Genomic DNA, 20,775 nt, shown 5'->3' on the forward strand with positions numbered 1-20,775 from the left:
CGTGTGCCCGGCTCCTTCTCTGTGGCGGAGCCCTTGGGCGGGGAAGGACGCCGGGCGCAGGCTTCAGCGGGCGAGCCTCGGCCGGGGCTGGCTCAGCTGCACCCGTGCGCCGTGTCTCGCTGCCTCTCTCCCCCTGGCGGACGCTGCTCGCGCCTGTGCCGGAGCCGAGCCGCCGCGGCTGCTGCCCTCCCCGGGTGCGCGGCGGCAGCAGCAGCAGCAGAGCCGGGCTAGGGAGGGGGAGGCTGAGCGCCGGCGTAGAGCGGAGCCGGGAGCCGCCGCCGCCGCGGGAGCCGGGTATGCGTCTGGCGCTCGCTCTTTCCCCCCTTCTGCTTGCCCCTGTTTTTGGGGCTGAGTTGGTGAGAGTGGTTTGTGTGCGCGCGTGTCTCTGCCCCCCCGGCTCGCGGTGGAGGAGGAAGTCAGGTGAGAGACACACAATCCCCTCCCAGCCCCAGTGCGATGGGTAGGAGCTAATCACTGTTGTTGTTGGGCTGGTGGTGGCGGCGGTGGTTGTTTTTAATGCTATTATCTTGCCTTCCTCCCCCCCTCTTCGCTCCCTCCCACCCATTCCCGGAGAGCAGCGCCCCTCGCAGGAGCACCGGGCTGATCACCCCCCCACACACACACCACACACACACACAACTCTTGAACCTCCCCCACTCTTTCCTCCCTCCCACCTCCACTTTCTCCCTCCCTCCGGCTCGTTTATTTCAATATTTATACTCCACATGCTTGGCTGTCAGCTGCTGCTCGCTTCAAGCGAGTGAAAGGATGAGTGAGCAGGCCGGTTTCCGAAAGGGATCTAACAAAGGTGATCAATATTTTAAGGGTCAGATCGTCAAGTGGGACCGGAGAAGAGGGACAGACACAGGGCTCCGTCTCTCTTTCCAGATGGGCCGCGTGTGCGCGCCTGTGGCCCGGTCGCTGAGACCCGGGGGTGGGGAGAGAACAAGCTGGCGCAGATGAAGTTAATGGAAAGTGTGTGCATGGGGAAGTGGCTCTGAAATCTGGATCGAGTATGACAGCAGGCAGCCCGTATTTGCTTTAGATAAGGGGGGCAGGGATGTGTTGGATTTTTTTTGTTTGTGTTTGGTTTTTTGCAAGCATTCCATTTGTCAGGCTCATACCGTGAACTGCACGGTGTCAGTTTGCAACTAGGCACGCTGGAACTACTCTGTGTGTGTTTTTTAGAAGCTGCCCTTAATTCTGTGGTCCTTTCATACGATGTTTTATGTCGCACAAAGTGCTTTTAAATAATTATATTTCTGATTTTTCTTCATTAGTGTTACTGCCGCTTGGAGAGACTTTTTAGACCTTCAGTCCTTCCTTAGCTGATGCACAGTTTGTAAGTAAAGTTCCTGGAAAGTGAACCTGGCAGTGAATTCAGTTTTTCCTGAAAGCTGAGATTGTTTCTTTTCCTCTAGGAGCTTGTGAAGCGAGAACACTGGGGATTCTGAATGTCAGTCCAGTCACATTCTGTATTTTCAGTCTGTGGCAGAGGTGATTTCTCAGCTCCTGGAACAAATAAACAAAAATCATCTAGACAACTTTATATATTTTTGAAATAAGAGATCTTGACATTGTTAAGATGATACACCTTTCTTTAATAAGCCAATGCTATACTGTTGTATTTATTGGCATAAAAATCTGCCACTTTGTAACACCGTTTTTGAATAATCATTAATCCACAGAGAATCCATTAAGCCCAAAGGTTACATTATAGTAATAATATAATAATTAATAATATTGATCTTGCCAGCAGGGAGAACTCTTTTATGTAGTTACTACCAGACACTCCCATTCATACAAGACATAGTGCGACAAATTCATCCTGGTGTAACTTCATTTGACTTCAGTGGAGTTGCCACAGGGATGAATTTGCCCTATTATTTCAACTTTGAAGTAATGTCCTTCCCTTCCCTAAGCCTGCTGAAGTCGCTGACCAGTTCTGACCTTTCCATCTGAGATTAATATCTAGCTTTGTTAGAAAAATTCAAACTTCTCTACCTGAAACTATGCTACCTGAACAGTTTTAGACCTGCTAACAATTTCTTGGAGTGGCAGTTGATTTTCTGATCTTTGGAAATTACAGGGAAGTATAATAAGTGTCAAAGTGAAGAGCACTTCACACATGCCCATTCAAACACTTCTTGGAGCTGCCTACCGGATGAGCTCCTAGCATTCAGTGTGTGGCATATATCCTCTTGTCAAATAAATATCTTCTTTGCGTACATCAACCACTTTTGACTCAGTGGTCAGTGGTTAATAATAATAATACAATGTTTCACTTCTTCAAAGTAGTGATAAATAATTAATTCTCAACTCCCCAGTGAAGTATTTCTGTAAATTGGGGATAATATCGCTTACTGATGGGAAAACCAAAAAAAAAGAAAGATTAAGTGATTTGCCTGAGGCCACACATTGAGTCAGATGTAGAGACAGAAGTTAGTCGTTCCTAATCCTGTGTTTAGGCAACACTGCCTCCTAAAGACCCAAAGATGCCTCATGGAAAACATTGCTCTAAGAGAGAGTTCTGGAATTATACGTATATAATCTTTTTTGTTGTTTTAGAAATAGAGGTATTTGCATAAAAAACAAAAGGATTTTATTCCACACATGATAATTACCTAGCTTTTCAATAAACATGGTGATATCTGATTTTTGCAACAGGCCCCAAAATCCATAACGAGATAATTCTCTCTGGAAACAAGAAAATGCTTGACAACAAAATTACAGAAATGGGAGCTATAAAGGGAACAGAATTGCTGCCAGAGCCTCCACTTTTGTGAACATGGATCTCAAAGTTCAGTTTGGCCATGTGTGGATGTGAAAAGGGCTTGCAGATTAGTACTTCAGAAGTTTGTAGTCAGTGGTTAACAAACAGGCTGCTGTTTGTGTGAGACTGTATATTTTTTTGGGCAGGTTATTCAACATGGGTTCAAAATACAGAAAGGGCTCCCTAGTGATACTGTTACCTGAAAAGAGAAAACCCAAGTGTGGAAAACAAAATCTGAAGTACACTTGATTTGGTTCTGAAAGAAAGGGTTGAAATGCAATGAAAGATTCTCCATGTTGGATTATTTTAAACAATATAATGGCTGTTGATTGCAGTACAATATTATGGCTAGCATGATGTTGCTAACCTGTAGGCCATAAGAGGCATGTACTGACTTAAACTATATAATAGATTAGTACTCCTTCAATGTTTTCAACACCAAATGATTAGGATGTTTCAGAACACTGAAAAACATACAAGTCAGCACTATAACATATTTGAATGTTATGCTTTGTAACATTATGCAGTGAGTTTCACAGAGCTTTCATTCACATCAATGAAACCAACATATCGCATGCTTTTTGGCTGTCCCATGTTGCCGAGACTGTGCCATCACACTGCTATCTTACAGTATGACGGAGCACAGATGGCATGCCTGAAAAGCAGATATACAATAAGCTGAGGGGTGAAAACATTATCAACTAACTTTCTTTTCATTGACAAACTGGAATTTCCTCTCACAGTATGTATGAACAGTGTCCAGTCTGTGTTTGCATGGCCTTACAATACAAGAACTAATAGGAAGTTCTACTCATCTTGCTCATCCCTGAAATCTGGAGTTTCAAAAGACACTGCAAATGAGTGTTCATATATATTTATTAGTTTATTAATGTTGAGAGCTACATTTTATCTTTTGAAATGTCAGAGTGATGATTTGAGGGAAATGGGAGCAGTTCTGTTTTAAGTAACATGAATGGTACTGGAATAAGATTATCTGTCACAGATTAAAATGGCATATGAATCATATAGTAATCCATTCATTAGTTTATGGATTCAGAGTCTTCCAGGGAGTGTCACAAATCCATATGATACCCCTGAGTGTTAGATTTTTTTCATATAGGTCTGAAAGATGTGTAAAAATATATATATTCAGAGAGCTTCCTATTGACCATTCATCTGAAGGGAATTGTGGATGTAAATTATTAAAGCTAATGTTGGCATTAACTTAACAAAAAATACTGGTGTTTAGATCTTACTGTGTCAGACAGTGTAATGCAAAGCACCGTTTTTGCCAACTCCACCCATTTTTGGTCAAACCATGCCCCTTCTTGGGTGCTGATATGACAAATCTGGAGTACATACTAATCCAGAGATGTCTTTTTGCGTAAGAGAAACCACCAGGTCCTCAGTGAGGAGGCTGTTGGTAGGTGCATAAAGGCACATATAAATAAAACTAGTGTTGATCTGACAGTTGTATCTGGTCATAAACATCCACATTAGGAGCAGTAAAATATTTTTTTCACTGTCAGGAAACTGAAATGAGACAATCAAAAGCAGAAGAAATATTTCACTAATTTGTAAGTATACTCGAGATACATGCTGAATGCTGGATGATAAAGAAGGCCAAATTGTGCCCAGCAATACAGCTGTTCAACGAAGTGTAACTCAGGTCCAAGTGCTGCCTTACAGTATTGCTAAACAAATATCTCTCATTGACAAAACCTCTCAGCAACGTACAAGCTGATCCTGAATCTGCTGAATTCTTTGAATCATTCCCAGGCAATTTGGTCCTAATATAAATATGGTTCTTTTCCCAGCTCCTAGCATATGAGTAAGGCCATAGCAGTGAAATACTTGCTCAAAATATCTAACTTTTTTTGATTCCTTGCTTTCACTGTGATTTGATCTAAACTCAGCACACGAAAAACTGAAAATAATGTATTTGAGCTTTTTCCCTGGTATCTAAAAATAAATGGCTGCTCGTGTTGTTTTGGCCATGTTTTAGGGTTGCTGAAATAATGCAAAAGTATTATTCAATACCAAGGCTCCCCCATAGCTGTTTTAGTAGCTTAATGAAGTGGTAAGACCATAACCATTCCCAGTAGCTCAAACTATTGAACAAATACACAGCACACTGGAATTGACCCTACAGGTACAGTTCAAAGGACCATTATGTATTTTAGCAAATCTTCTTTGACAGGTCTACCTGATCTAATAAATATTAGAGTTTCTGCATTCTTTCTTCCTACTAGTGCATCAGTAGAAGGGATTTCAGGTGACTCCTCCTGAATGAGATTACGGCTTTCACTGTTGTCTTTTTACTATACTGCAGTTTCCTGGAATGATCACACTAGACCTGTTATCTTCTGAAGTGGGGATGATGGACGCTAACATCAGCTGGAATTATGTCTTTTTGGAAGACATTCAGTGAGATTTCTAACATTTTCCAGTAAGAAGGTCAATTATCCTCCTTCCAAATGGACTCAGTTTCCACTAATCATTCTTTTCTGAGAAAACCACATTTCCTTTCCTTGTTCTCTACATCACCTTTGTCCATTCAACAGCCCTAAACAGTAACCTCCTTCTGGTCAACAGCTCCACTACAGAAGATGCTTTTGATTCTCTTAGAAAGACAGTCACATCCTATAGACTGCCTCCTAAATCTTCTGCTATATCGAAAAGAGGATAGATCCACCTGCTACAGATGCATAAACAAAGAGCATTGAACTCCTATTCATTTTTCCTGACTGCCTCCTCAGTCTGCTCTCAGTTTGAATCTTTTTTGAAGGCTATGGATTAACAAGTAATTAAGGATCATAAGCAGTATAAGAGGGCACTTTCCTAGGGACAATCCTCCCCTTATAATAATAATATATGGAGATATACCTATCTCATAGAACTGGAAGGGACCTCGAAAGGTCATCGAGTCCAGCCCCTTGCCTTCACTAGCAGGACCAAGTACTGATTTTTGTCCCTGATACTTAACTCATATAGATAAGGCTAGTCTGAATATGTAACTAGAAGGCACAAGGTGTGCCACTAGAATTTCATAACTGGGTTTGGAAGAGGAGAAGAAATACTGGAAAATCAGCTTCTCTCTCACTTACATGCCAAGTCCTGAGCACATGAATGGCTCTCCACCCTATAAGTGGTGACATCTTAAACACTATAATAGTGCTGGGAGTTGGTTAGAGCACCCTCATTAGGGGTTGCATGAGGTCACACACCTGATCACTGGCAGAGCTCGACTAAAACCCAAGACTCAACTGCCCAGGGGACCATACTGCTTCTGATTGAGTCATAAATCACTGATTGATGGCATTATCTTAACTGTATTATGGCAGCTTAAATGTTCATATGCATTTAGAAAAATGGTGGTTAATAAAAGGATATAAACCTACATTATTTAGGTGTTTTTTAAAGTATAAAACCTCTGCATACAGAAATACAAGACACTTTATTGAAGAGAATAAAAACAGACAGCTTGAGCTGGAAACAGAAATTTAATCAACAAAGATTTACTTTCCTTCATTCCTGGATTCTAGTAGATAGAGCATTAGAAGACATAAGAAACCGGTGCAAGGTATATGTTCCCCATTAGAAGTTTTTAAGCAAACATGTCTGAGCCTAGAAAATGTAGTCAGCAAGACCTTTCTGTAGATTTTCAGTCAGGCAGTGGGAAGAAATTAATCACAATGTCATAAACATTTTACTCAGCAATATTGTGAAGTGATAATAGGGGATTTAACACCATTTTTCATATAATGGCATACATTAATTGTCAGAGCATTTTTAGTGTGGGGGCCCTTAGCTTCACAACTTGCTTCCCAGCCATTGGTCTACCACATCTTGAGTTTATTGACCCATAAAATGAGCTGGGCATATATTTATAGTATAGTATGTAATGTAATGATAAAAGACATCAATCTCGACACCAAGTTATGTATATACATTTTAAATGTTCAGCATGCAAAGACTACATGATGGGTACATTCCTAAATTAATAAAATAAGGGGAAACTTTGATGAATACAAAGATGCCTCAGTCAATATTTACTATACAATATTTACATCTGTCAATAGATCTTGAAAGTAAACATCTGTTTATTCATATAATAGTTACATACTAGTTTATTTAATACTTGCTCCATGAGTTCTGAATTATCTGAACTGACCATTAATAAAGTAGGTATCACTTAAGGGGTGGGGGCGGGGAGGTATCACTCCAGATTTCCTGTAAAATGGGGAGAGAGAGAGAGAGAGAGTGTGTGTGTGTGTGTAAAAAGCTGTCTGCTCTTGGTTAAGAACAAACATATTTTACCTGGCCATTGTAACTGTTTGGGTGTCATGTGTTTTATTTATTTATTTATTTATTTTACTTTATCGCAGTTTGAACTGGTGGAACAACTTGACTTTTTTAACTAACGAGACTTATCTGTAGGCTTTTTATATATTAGTTCTTCAAAGAACCTCCCATATTTTCCTGCTAAAAAATTAATAAAATAAATATTTGTTTAAAAAATTGTCAAACTGTTCTTTACAAAGTTAAGTGTGACTTTATATAAGGCTGCAGAGTCAAAAGGCAGCAGCGTATACTGCCCAAGTATGCCATGTGATTTTTGTGTTCCTTTCATATATGAAAATCAAAACAATTGACTTGATTTTGACTATCTGTGTTATGCCATTAATTGTTTAATTTTATTTGGGGTATCCCGAGAACAGCACTAGAGAGTGGGTCAAACTGTGAAATGTTTAAAATGGAAATTCTTGATTGGCTGACATTCTATATTGTGATGAGGTAGCAAGGCAAGACCCTCATCTTGATTTGGGTTCAGGTGGATGGCATGCCTAGAATTATGGTTCAATAAAAAATAAAGTTAAATATAAAGATATATTAGCCTATAAACTGCAAAGTTCATAAGGTTTTCTTGAAATTTAAAATTTGTAAGATTCCAAATACAGCAGTTCTTTCAAAATGCAACTACCCCATGCTATGGGTACAGATTTGTCCTGTCCACAGCGCACCTGGTCAGTTCTGCTGCACAGGGGCAGGACTGCAGAATACATAGATCCTGTGGAGCGTGACTACAGTGCTTTGCAGCAGCTCTCTACCATATCAGGGAGGAAAAGAGCAAGCTGGGGGAAGGGTAGGGCTGGTTTATTATGGACTCCTCTTACTTCCATCCCCAACCCCAAGTGATAGCACAGGAGAGGAGATTAGTGTAGCCATTCCCCTTTGCTCTACATCCTGCAGTAGGGAACATTCTAAATCCCATGGACTCTCACCAGCAAACTAGCTGATTATTCTGGCCAGGCATTGGAATATAGATTTTGTCCCTAATTATCACCTGTAGTTTAATCAAACAACTCCATATGATTCTGGGAAATCTGAACTGCAGATTTTCTGGTTTCTCTAAAGACGACTACTCTAAACAAAGGAAATGAAAATAAGAGTTTAGAACAGACTCTTTCTAAGCCTTGTTCGTGGCAGCTGTGACATCCCTCATTTTTGCCGGCAAAGTGGGAAGACCTGCAGCTCAGATTTCTCAGGATCTTAAGATTTTTTAATGTAATGAGTTTTAAAACAATGGCGATCTATGTAAACTTTTGGGCTCTTTGTTCTACTTCACAGACTATAATCTTTTCTGATGAAAAATATAGTAGCACAAGAGTACAAAGTTCCAGTAGATGCATTTCTTGCAATGCTTACTTTGAACTCAAGTTTCTGTCTTACAATCACTGCCATGATTATAGTAATCAGAGGCTTCATCTGTGTGTTTCAGTGTCAGTACCATTCAGACTTTTATGTTCATTAAAAATGGTACAATTACAACGCTGGGTTTCATTTGCTTTAAAAAAGTAAGGTTAAGCAATATTTGTTTTGTTGCAGTAAATTCTCTGACTCAGGAAAGTACTATTACAAAAAAATAAAATATATTTTTTTAGGTGCATTTGCAATGATCATGTTATATGTTAAACTACGTAACAATGAGGCTTTAGAAGAGTAATGTTAAGAAAAACGGTGTTCAATAATTGTTTCTCCAGCCATGTGGTGCACAGCTTTGGCCATTGTTATTTATGGGTAGAGTCATTGGAAGTTCAGCAGAAGCAAGCTGACTGGATATGAACTTATTTTTAATATAATCTCACCTCTGGTGAGGTAAACACAGTTGTCAGTATTTCTATATATTCTAGGTTGTTGACTTAGTTCTCTAGAAAGAGACTGGCTGTTGTAATAGTTGCATCAAAGTCATCAGATAATTAGGAGCAAACCATACAGTGAACCATGATGTAATTGAAACCTGAAATCTACAAATTTATCTTTTAGTTTGATCAGATACTCACTGGTTCTGTAGATCTAAATAGCTAGGTTTATTTCATACTTCAGAACCAGAATTCAGCAGTCCCTGCTCCTCCTATAGTTGATTTGTACTGTTCTGCAGTGGCATCTAGGGCTTTCACAATACAACACAGTAGACAGTCAGATAAATTTCTAAAATAATTAAAATCTTCTACAGAGTTTCATTTTTTTAAAAAAATATTTTTTCTTTTAAATCTAGGTTTTTTTGAAAATGTCAGGTTGTTATCACAGAACACTGGTGTCTTCAGTTTATCCCCAGGAAAAGTACTGCACAGAAAACAGCAGTGCAAGCTTCCCCGTACTGACTTGCCTTTAAGCCCTACTATAGAGGAACCAACTCTAGGTGGTTAGATTTTTCAGTCTCTATGCCCATTCAAGCCTTGGCTTCTTTGGCTAGACCTTGAACAAGAGTACCAGTTGCTTCTAAAAGTGGTATTGGACTTATATATGAATATTCGTCCAGTAGTAACTGGACTGTGACCATCAACTCACTTTTTGTCTGCCTGTGAACAGTCATCAGATGGTAATAATAACTACGAATCACCAATGATTTCTGCCTTATTTGAACTGGTGATTTAAGTATGAAATATTTCATACTCCATTATCTACCTCCCACTGAATGCCTTAGCTTTAGTTTGGACTATCAGCCAAGAGTATCAAAAGGCAACAGAAGTTGAATGATTTATAGAGTTGACATATTTAGATCCTTTAGCTTTCCAAAGTACTAGGTTACCAAAAGAAGGCAGCCTAACTGCTGACTAAACTAACCCAATACCAACAATGTATCTGATAACAAAAAATGAAGTAGCAAATGTGAATATTTTCAATGGGAGAAATGTTAAAAACTAGGTAATCAAACCATTGCACTGCTAATCATATAATCAGAAATGTAGGCCTAGAAGGGACCTCGAAAAGTCATCAGGTCCAGCCCTCTGTACTGAGGCAGGACCAAGTATACCTAGACCATCCCTGACAGATGTTTGTCCAATGGGTTCTTAAAAAACTCCAGTGATGGGGATTCCACAACCTCCCTTGGAAGCTTATTCCAATTTAACTGTCCTTATAGTTAGAACATTTTTTCTTAATCTCTGACCTAAATCTCCCTTGGTCCAGATTAAGCCAGTAGTTCCTGTCCTACCTTCAGTGGACATGGAGAACAATTGATCACTGTCCTCTTTATAACAGGCCTTAATGTATTTGAAGACCGTTATCAGGTCCAATCTCAGTCTTCTTTTCTCAGGACTAAAGATGCCCAGTTTTGTTTTTTATTAAACTTTCCTCATAGGTCAGGTTTTCTAAACCTTGTATCATTTTTGTTGCTTTCTTCTGGACTCTCCAACTTGTCCACATCTTTCTAAAGTATGGAGTCCAAAACTGGACAAGGTATTCCGGCCTCATCAGTGCTGAGTAGAGTGGGGCAAATATCTCCCATGTCTTACAAACAACATTCCTGTTAATACAGTGCAGAAAGATATTAGTCTGTTCTGCAACTGCATCAAATTAACTTATATTCAATTTGTGATCCACTATAACCCCCAGATCCCTTTCAGCAGTACTACCACCTAGCCAGTTATTCCCCATTTTGTAGTTGTGCATTTGATTTTTCCTTCCTAAATTAACTACTTTGCTCTTATCTTTATTGAATTTTATTTTGTTTAATGCAGACCAATTCTCCAATTTGTCAAGGTCATTTTGAATTCTAATCCTGTCCTCCAAAGTGTTTGCAACCCTTCCATCTTAGTGTCATCTGCAGATTTTATAAGCATGATCTCCACTTCCTTATTAAAGTCATTAATGAAAATATTGAATATTACTGAACTCAGGACTGACTCCTACATGAGCCCACCAGATATGCCCTCCCAGATTTACATCAAACCATTGGCTACTGTTTGAGTACAGTCTTTCAGCCAGTTGTGCACCCACCTTATAGTAATTTAATCTAGACCACATTTCCCTAGTTCGCTTATGAGAATGTCATGTGGGACTTACTAAAATCAAGATATATCCCTTCTACTGCTTCCCTCCCCTCTCCCCCCATCCACTAAGCTGGTAACCCTGTCAACGAAAGACATTAGCTTGATTTGGCATGATTTGTTCTTCACAAATCCATGCTGGCTATTCCTTAAAATCCTATTATCTTCTAGGTGCTTAGAAATTGATTGTTTAATAATTTGTCCCCATATCTTTCCAGGTATGAAAAGTTGGGCTGACTGGTCTATAATTCTCTGGGTCCTCTTTGTTCTCCTTTTTAAAGATAGTTACTATGTTTTCCCTTCTCCAGTCTTCTGGGACTTCATCCATCCTACAGGAATTCTCGGAGATAATCACTAAGGATTCTAAGATTGCTTCAGCTAGCTCCTTCAATACCCTAGGATGAATTTCATCAGGTCCTGCTGACTTGAATATGTCTAACTTATCTAAATATTCTTTAACCTGTTCTTTCCCTGCTTTGGCTTGCATTCCTTCCCACTTGCTATTAATATTAATTGTATTGAGTATCTGGACATCATTAACGTTTTTAGTGAAGACTGTAGCAAAAGAGGCATTAAGCACCTCAACCTTCTTGATGTCATCTCCATTGTTAGCTCTCCTTCCCGGCTAAGTAGTGGACCCACATATTCCTTTGTCTTTCCCTTGCTCCTAATATATTTAAAGAATGTCTTCTTATTGCCTTTTATGTTCCTTGTTAGTGTAACTGATTTTGTGCTTAGCCTTTCTGATTTTGTTCCTATATGATTATGCTGTTTTTTTGTACTCCTCCTTTGCAATCTGGCCATGTTTCTACTTTTTGTAGGATTCCTTTTTGATTTTCAGGTCATTAAACAGCTCTTGATGGAGTCATATTAGCCTCCTACTATTCTTCCTATCTTTCCTTCACATCAGGAGAGTTTGCAGTTGTGGCTTTATTATTGTCTCCTTGAGAGACTGCTGGTGCTCCTGATCATGATGCCTATCTGGCAGAGGCTCCCACATGTGCAGGCAGAGGAAGAGCTAGCAGTGGTTTTAGTGACATGCCATTTTCCTCCCATAGTGGGTTCTTCCTTGTAGAGAATCTGCAAGTTAAGGAAACAAAAAACAACACATAACCGTACCTCCCTGCCTCCCTCTACTAGCAAACTCTGCTGGCCACAGGCACTGCCTTTCTGCTTTCCCTGAGGGTGCTTCACCCCCTCTCTGCCCCCTACTCTGCCCCTTCCTCCCAAGGTCCCACCCCCACCCTGCCACTTCCTGCTCCCACTCTGCCCCCTCCCCCAAGGCTCTGCCCCCACCCCACCTTTTTCCAACCCTGCTCCTTCCCTCCTCTGAGCACGTCTCACCCTCACTCTGCCTCTTCCCACCCCCACTCCTCCCCCTCCCTCCCAGCACCTCCCGCCTGCCACCAAACAGCTGATCGGAGGCAGATGGGAGGCGCTGGAGGAGAGGGGGAGGAGCTGACTGGTGGGGCCTGCGAAACAGGTGATCGGCAGGTGGCTGTTGAGCACTCTCTCTTTTTTTTTCTGTGGGTGCTCCACAGCCCTGGAGCACCCATGGAGTCGGCGCCTATGAAGCTGGCTAACTCCCTTGGGCTCCGAGGAGCCTTTGTTTCACCAGCCCCATCGCTTACCATCTTCAATATCATCAATCTTGTCAGAAACATAGTAGGAAAATGATAGTATCTGCTGGTGGTATTTATAAACTTGGTCCATTGTACAAGGGTCTCACAGAGTATGGAACTAAATCATAATGGAAAATCTACAGATCCCTCTCTTTTTATGCAGAAAGATATCACAACACTTTGTAACAGTTATTAATTTTATTTATCTTTGCTAAACCACATGTGTATGGGTGATATTGTTACATACATGAAAAAAACACTGGTTCTTTATTGCCTGAAAAGATTTTATGTCATGAGGCAGGACAATACTGAACTTGAGAACAATATAAACCAGTTGGATTGCATATGCAAATGATTCATCCTGGTTGAACCTAAATAGTTCAGTGATTTCCCTGAAATCTTGCAACATCCATTCTGATTGCATCTGCTAATCTTCGCTTCTTGGTTGTGTAGGGAAAATAGGGTGTTTTTTGAAATAATTAAAATATAGGATGGGCTCAGGAATGATTTTTAATTATTTCACCTTTTTTTCTCTATGTAGATTACTTGGTCTTAGTTGAAGTTTTGAGGGAGACACTGCATTGGTCCATCCTTTACACATTTATTTAAAGATTAAGCAAGCACTTATAGAACAAATATGAGTTTAAGCAAAATGTCACTAGCTAATTTAATGTATAGTTTTCCTAACCTAATTTACAATAATACAGTGCAATAGTCAAATCAAGGTTATAATTGAAATATAATCAATAAATCAACAGTTCAGTTTATCTAGTTCACCAATTACTACAATAAGTAATTAAATCAAATGGTAATGAATGAGTTAAGGAAAACAATTCTCTTAAGTCTTACAGGAAGGTTAAGAGAAGAAGAAGAACAGGAGTACTTGTGGCACCTTAGAGACTAACTAATTTATTAAGAGAAGAAGCCGTTCCCTTTGATTTAAGCCGTTTAACTAAGAGTCTGTTTAAGACAGAGGCTAGTTCTTGTCTTGGTTTTAAGGAAGTACTAATGATTTTTTGGTAATTTTCGCCTTTGGCTGCTTTCTCCCATTACACTTCACTGTTCACAGAAGCCGCCTACCTTTCGCTTATGTAATCTGTATCCCCCTTTTTTAACACAATGGCTGCATCTTTCTGGCAGTCTTGCACAGCTTTAGGATGACACTCACCCTTACTTTTTAGATAATAGATTCAGGGATTTAGTGTCTGCTTTGGGGAACTGTTAGACACATACAAATGGGTGTTGGAGCAATTTAAGCATCCTCAAATTACTCTACAGAAGGATCTTCACGCCTTTTTCACTTTAAGTCTTTAAGTTATATAATTGGTCTTAGTTTAGAATTAAGTTGCTATTTACTGGTATTTCTGTCAATGATAGGATGGACTTAAAGCTTTTCAAATGCAGGAGGGGGTCTGGTCTCTTCTTTCTCAGTTGTAGACTTCAGGCTTGGCTTAGCCAATGGTTAGTCTTTCACCTCTCCTTCTTTGGATGGCGAGTCCAGGGAGGAGAACAGGATACAACTTTGGATGTCATTATTGATGCAAGAGAGCCCCCCCACTTCCTTCTGCATGGTTAGGATATTTTTGCAGGGATCAGTGTGCCCTTACTCTGCCTCAGGGGTCACCTCGATATCTTCACAGGCCAATAAGGTGTTACAGCCTGGGAGATGTAATTTGACATGAATGAATGGCCTGGCATCTTGATCTTGATGTTACACAGAAGATTCCAGGTTTATATGTACGTATCTTGCAACAATTCGTTAATAACCACAGAGAAATGTCTCTTGAAAAGAGGACACAGAAAGGTGCCACATGATAAGGGGCTGGTAGGCAAACTTCTGCATAGGCCAAAGATATAAATGTCTTAATTATTTAAATAGAATTAATGACTCATCAGCATTTGCATGTCCACGTAGTTTCACACATCCTTGTGACAATGTGTTAGTTATGACACTGGGAAAGCAACGCTGAGAGGTGGGGGCAGAGTCTAGGGCAAGTGAATGACCTTACTTTAATGGCCTTTTGCTTGCAAGCCAGAAAGCGGCTTCAGACATCTTCAAGTAATGCCAATTTTAATTAAATATTTAGCCAACTAAAGTTACTCAGCACTAAATCCAAATGTGGACTATGTTAACTGCAACTGTCTCACAGGAGATAAATTATAGTTTTATCTGAATTTCCACATTCCTCTCTTGAATATAATTTAAAAAAAAACTACAGAAGACATCCGTAAGACAGATTTCTGATGAAGACACTCAGAACCTAAATTCTGTTCTCATTCATGCTGATGTAAATATGGGATAATTCTACTGAAGTCGTTGGCTGTGATTCTTATGTATACAAAGGCCCCTTTACATGGCCAGAGTGATGTAAAGGGGCCTGAGTGTGAATGAAAATCAGGCCATAGAACTTGTTCTGTTTTACACTAGTGTAACTGAGAAGAAATTGGTGCTTAGTCTGTACTGAAAGTAGCATTATGCATTTTAGGCCACATATTCCATAATGTGTGGTAAAGAAGTGAATGTGCACCCAATGTATGTCCTCCCGCCCCCTGCTGCCACTCCTGCATTTGTCACCTCCACCTGCAGAGAAGCAAACTCCACTGGCTCTGCTGAAGAGTGTCCTTCACAGCAGGGAAAAAGAAGGCTGGATTTACTCCTTATGAAACTAAGATTTTGAAACAAGGCCCTGGCATATTGCATAGGCTATGACTGAAGGCAAAACTTGGTTCAAATGATCTCTTATGCTAAATATTGATCCTGTTCAATAAACATTTATTATTCTACTAACTCTGTTATATTATGAATAAATCTAGATGAAAATATTAGAAATAGCGGAATAAAAACACTATTTCTTTTTACGTTTTAGTTCCCTCCTCAGTTTGTTTGTTTTTTTTTTTAATTTTTTTTTGCATGGCTCCTCGTAATTAAAACTTAAATTGGATCTTGCTTTTGACCCCACCCTATGGTTTTTTGTTTTGTTTTTTGCTAGGTTAAGGTATGCTAGCCCAATCAGGATCTTCCTTCCATTGCAGCTTCCACCACCCATAACCTTGTTTTATAATCAAAGAGGAGGTAAAGGGAAAGCAGCAATATTAATAGGCTTTCCCATGCAGTCTCTCTGGGAATAGTCTTTTTATAAATGTCTTGAACTTGACCTCTTTGAAAGGCACAAAGGTCCAACACACATTTGTAAAGTTATATTTAAATATATATATTTTTTAATTCTGTGAAGACGTTTGAAACCTGGCCCTCCACACACAGAGCATAAATCTTTCAGGATAGTCATACAGTAAAAGTGATGTGTGAAGCAGATAATTTTAGGAAAACCCCTCAAACAGTTCTGTTGCTTTGCTTTTCATGCCATTTTATAGATACCTTCTCTGCAACTCTACCAAAATAATCAAACAAAATCCATGAATACTATTATGATTTCATCACCTTGGCATTTGAACTTGCAAATACAATTTAGTAATGAATTAGGAGGGAGAAAAGTTTTGCCTGCCGCACCCTCATTATAAAAAACGTTCTTGGGAGCCAAGCGTTCCGGGCATCAGAAAGATTTACAATAACAGTATAAATAGCTACAATGAATTTGGGAGCAAGAGTGTTATAACAGATTTTCACTATGAATTAGGTTTTATAAGTAATTTTACCAAGACATCATAAATACTTAGGGAAATAATTTTCCCTCAGTGAATCTGTACACTAACTAATAGTAAAGTTGATAGGAATTCCATTGAGATGGGACTACACATACATCTTAGTTCTTGCAGCTTGTCTGGTTTGCATGTGTTCTCATTGAAGGTGTTGGCTTGAGAGTCCTGGATGCTGAAGTCCTCTGTCCACAAAAATGGGTACAGTCCTGGCAGCAGCAGTGCAAGCTTCCCACGCTGCCCCTCCTTTCAGATCCTTAGGGGAGTAATTCCCTGGGGAGTAATTCACTGAGCTTCAGTACCCACTCCTCCACAGCTGGGTTTGCTGAAGTGCCATGTTGCCTCCCTTTCCTGATGTGTAGGGCTCACCTCTGCTGGGGGAACTGGGAAAGGGGACATAGTAGCAGGGAGTCCTAAATTGCTCAGTTGAGGCCTGATCTAAATCCCATTGAAATCAGTGGAAGAATGCTCGCTGAGTTAGTGAGTGAGTTTTGGGCCAGGCCTTTGGGGCAGCCGCTGGAGCAGCACAAAGAGATTAGAATTGGTTTTGTCACTAGGGTGCAGTGTTCCTGAACATGCTTCTAGAAACCGCACCAAGGAGAATGTGTGCTCAGACACAACAAGAGTCAGATTCTGCTCTCCATTACACCAGGCTCCGTTGCCTGACTCAGGACTAGTTCTGAAGACTTTAAAACAAAAGTCACAGGGGAGCATGAAAGAAGGGTGGGGGTATGAAGCTGCTGGAACATTTTAAGAGACAGACCTGGCAGCAGCTGGCTGAGACAGGCCTGCCATTCTGCTTAATCAGTAGTCTCTATAACTAAGCTCAGAAGGTGCTCAACACAATTTGCTGCCCTAAGCAAAACTTCAGAGCAGTGCCCTCCTCCTACCCACTACATCAGAGGTTCTCAAGTAGGGGGAATATATCGGACTTTCTGGGGGAAGAGGGGTGTGGAGAGCCTTGTGAGGGTTCGTGGACAGAAATGAGGAGGGCACAAGCTCCAGGTTGCACCACCACTCAAGTTTGGCCTGGCCAAACTGCCACCTCAGGCAGCTGCTTAGTTTGCCTATAGCTAGAGCAGCCTCTGACTAAGTAAGCTTCAAGCCCACCTCGCTACACACTTCGTTATGCTTTAGTCTAGTTCTGTTTGGTTTTTATCCCATGCTTAGTGTGTAGGGTTACCATATATCCTCTTTTTCCCGGACATGTCCGGCTTTTCGGCACTCAAACCCCCGTCCGGGGGGAATTGCCAAAAAGCCGAACATGTCCGGGAAAATGGCGGCTCTGCTCCTCCCCGACTCTTTGGCTCTGTTTAAGAGCCGGGCTGCCCGAGCGCTACGGGCTTCAGGCAGCCCCCATGCCTCCGGACCCCAGCTGCTGGGCGGGCACTTCCCCTCCCGGGCTCCGGCGGCGCAGGGTCCGGAGGCATGGGGGCTGCCTGAAGCCCGTAGCGCTGGGGCAGCTCGGCTCTTAAACAGAGCCGAAGAGTCAGGGGAGGAGCAGAGCCTCCAGCCGCGGCGGCAGGGTCCAGAGGCAAGGGGGCTGCCCGAAGCCCAAGCGCTACCGGCTTCACGGTTTGCCGGGCAGCCTCCAGACCCTGCGCCCCCGGCTGGGCGCTTCCCCTCCCGGGCTCCAGCTACATGAAGCCGGTAGCGCTGGGGCAGCCCTTTCCGCGTGGCTGGGAGTGGGAGGGAGGAGGGGGCGGAGTTAGGGCAGGAAATGGGTGGAGTTGGGGCGGGGCTGGGACCCATGGAGGGTCCTCTTTTTTTATTTAATAGATATGGTAACCCTATTAGTGTGTTCTCCCTTGTACCAACTAAATGTTACTTTTGTTTACTTTTAGATAAACAGCAGGAGTGTGATTTTCGTTGGGTGCTCCACAGAATTGGAAACTGACTGCCTTGTGACCATAAAGAAGGTAGAATCAGAAGAGAAGGAAAAGATCTGAGCCTCTGGCCCAAGGCATGGAAACTGTGATTCTCCTCTCGAAACAGTTCTGTAAGATAGCTGGCCGGGGCCAGTGTAAGCGCAGAGGGAGAGCTGAATAACCTGAGCAGTGCTAGGTGTGGCTACATTATTTATTTATTTTTCAGAATACATTTTCTTGTGTCTGCATACAGTGGTGGAAAAGTACCATAATCACTCCCACAGACTCACATCCAGGCAGCAACATTAGTTTGATTGAAGTGTGCTGCTATGACAGGAAAACGAGTCTGTTACCCATCTAGTTCATTCAACTCATACTTTGAAATATCCATAGAATAAAGATCCCTATACTGGGCATGAGTGTTTAGTGTATATGTAGGCTGAAAACTGCTACTGAAGTCAAAGTAGAAGAATTTTTCTGAGTTAGGATTGGCCCTTCCAGAGTTTTGTTGCTTGTTACCCATTCAAGACTGTGTTCATTATTTGCTGATCATTGACTTCCTGTTGCCAAATTAACTTTTCTTTTCTTTCTTTTTTTTTTTTTTTGGTAATGAATATGAGAAGCTTAGAGAAGTCTTCATATGGCATTTTTTTAATTTTAACAGATTAAAAGCAAATCTCATTTCTTCAATAGCTATTTTGGTGTTGCATATCTCAATTTGCAGTGGAATAGAATAATACCAAAGAAATAAGAATCTGGGTTTATCTTTTTTTTTTTTTTTTTTGAAAGTTTTGAACAAGTTAAAACAAATCTAAACTGTATTCACAGTAAATGATACTAATTAAAATGTTGAGGCTGCATTTAAAAAGAAATGAAAAGAACTATTTAGAGCCTTATCTTTTGCAATTTGAATGTTTTTTCATGCTCAGCTTTACGTATTCATTGAAGTATTATGCCTTGTACTGTTTCCCTGGTAAATGCTGTTGCTATTTGGCATTTTATGGGGTGTGGTTTAAACAACAGATGGAGTTGATAAATATATAAAAGATAATATAGAATATAAAATCCCCCAAAATGCTGGTTTACAGATTCAATAGTAGCATTCGCAGTTTCTACCTTGCCATTTATCTTCGCATAAACCTGATTCCTAATGGAGTCAGCTAAATTAAACAAGTTAAGGTTCTCATAATGCACAAGTGTCTCCGCTGCAAATTAACCACTATCTGTACAAAAGTCACAATGTGTGTCTGAAACAATATTTGCAATCAGGTTTCTCTTAAAAGTGTTAAAGGGCAGCGGAGTCGGGGGAATGAAGGTCCAGATGGTTAAATGGGGAGAGAACATGAGGACTGCATGAGGTTAGTACCCAAGTTGAGTTAACCTCCTTTAAACAGCAACAAGGGGCCAGGTTCCTCACTGCACTGGCCAGTGCTTGGGTGAGAGCATACACTGCATCCCTGTAAAAGGTATCCTCTTTGTGCCAGTGTTGAGTCTGCTGTGGAAACCGAGCAGGAGCAAGGCTAGAGTAAGGCAACCAGGTCCCTAGGCACAGCACAACCTGGGGACGGGGGGCACAGCCCACACCCTCAGTTGGCAAAGCAGTGGCAGGGGAACTCCCGGCAGAAGCAGTGGCATGGGGTCACCTCTCTTCTGCCTGGCCAGAAATCCAGGGTTGACAGCACAGTGGGAGTCTGGTACTTGCCCTAGAAGTCAGAGTGTATCTGCTTTGCTTTGGGAAAGCTCACAAAAACAGGGTTTGGGGATTGTTTTTGGTTCTTCCTGGTTTCAGCTAGCTCAGAAGCACTACAGTACCCTTTCCCTTGGTATTCCTATTGCTCTCAATTACTTTTAGTCAGGAGAAATAACGTATATGTATGGCAAAACAGTTATATATGAGGTGCAGGAACAGACCCGTAATATCCCCTCTGCTGACCTGATCCTTTCTGGGGTGGGCAATGAGCAATTATATGACAATTATACACTAATTTCATAACTACAGAAGAAACCTTGTAACGCATAACCTATGGCACAGTAAATGTATACTTCTAAAAGACCTATATTTTTAAACAGTTATACCTTTATCTAGTATTTGCTTTAACTGGTTTCACCAGCTGGTCATGATTAGGAGTATGAAACAGCTTTCATATGAGGAGAGATTAATAAGACTGGGACTTTTCAGCTTGAAAAAGGGATGACAAAGGGGCATATGATATAGGTCTATAAAATCGTGACTGGTGTGGAGAAAGTAAATAAGGAAGTGTTATTTACTCCTTCTCATAACACAAGAACTAGGAGTCACCCAATGAAATTAATAGGCAGCAAGTTTAAAACAAACAAAAAGAAGTATTTCTTCACACAACACACAGTCAACCTCAACATAACAGAGGATGTTGTGAAGGCCAAGACTATAACAGGGTTCCAATAAGAACTAGATAAATTCATGAAGGATAGGTCCATGAACAGGGCCAGATTATGACATTCTGAGGCCCTAAGCTATGTCAAGTGTAAGAAGGCCCCATACCATA

General features: G+C 40.9%; 1 long non-coding RNA gene across 1 annotated transcript; it reads left to right on the forward strand.

The window, feature by feature from the left end:
- Window positions 1-7: 7 nt before the first annotated feature.
- Window positions 8-20,501, forward strand: LOC117872374. The gene is made up of 3 exons (XR_004644473.1): window positions 8-420; window positions 1,281-1,342; window positions 18,227-20,501. It is a non-coding gene; the product is annotated as an uncharacterized LOC117872374 (long non-coding RNA).
- The last annotated feature ends 274 nt before the right edge of the window (window positions 20,502-20,775 follow it).

Source organism: Trachemys scripta, chromosome 2, assembly GCF_013100865.1.
Source record: "Trachemys scripta elegans isolate TJP31775 chromosome 2, CAS_Tse_1.0, whole genome shotgun sequence".
Taxonomy (NCBI): domain Eukaryota; kingdom Metazoa; phylum Chordata; order Testudines; family Emydidae; genus Trachemys; species Trachemys scripta.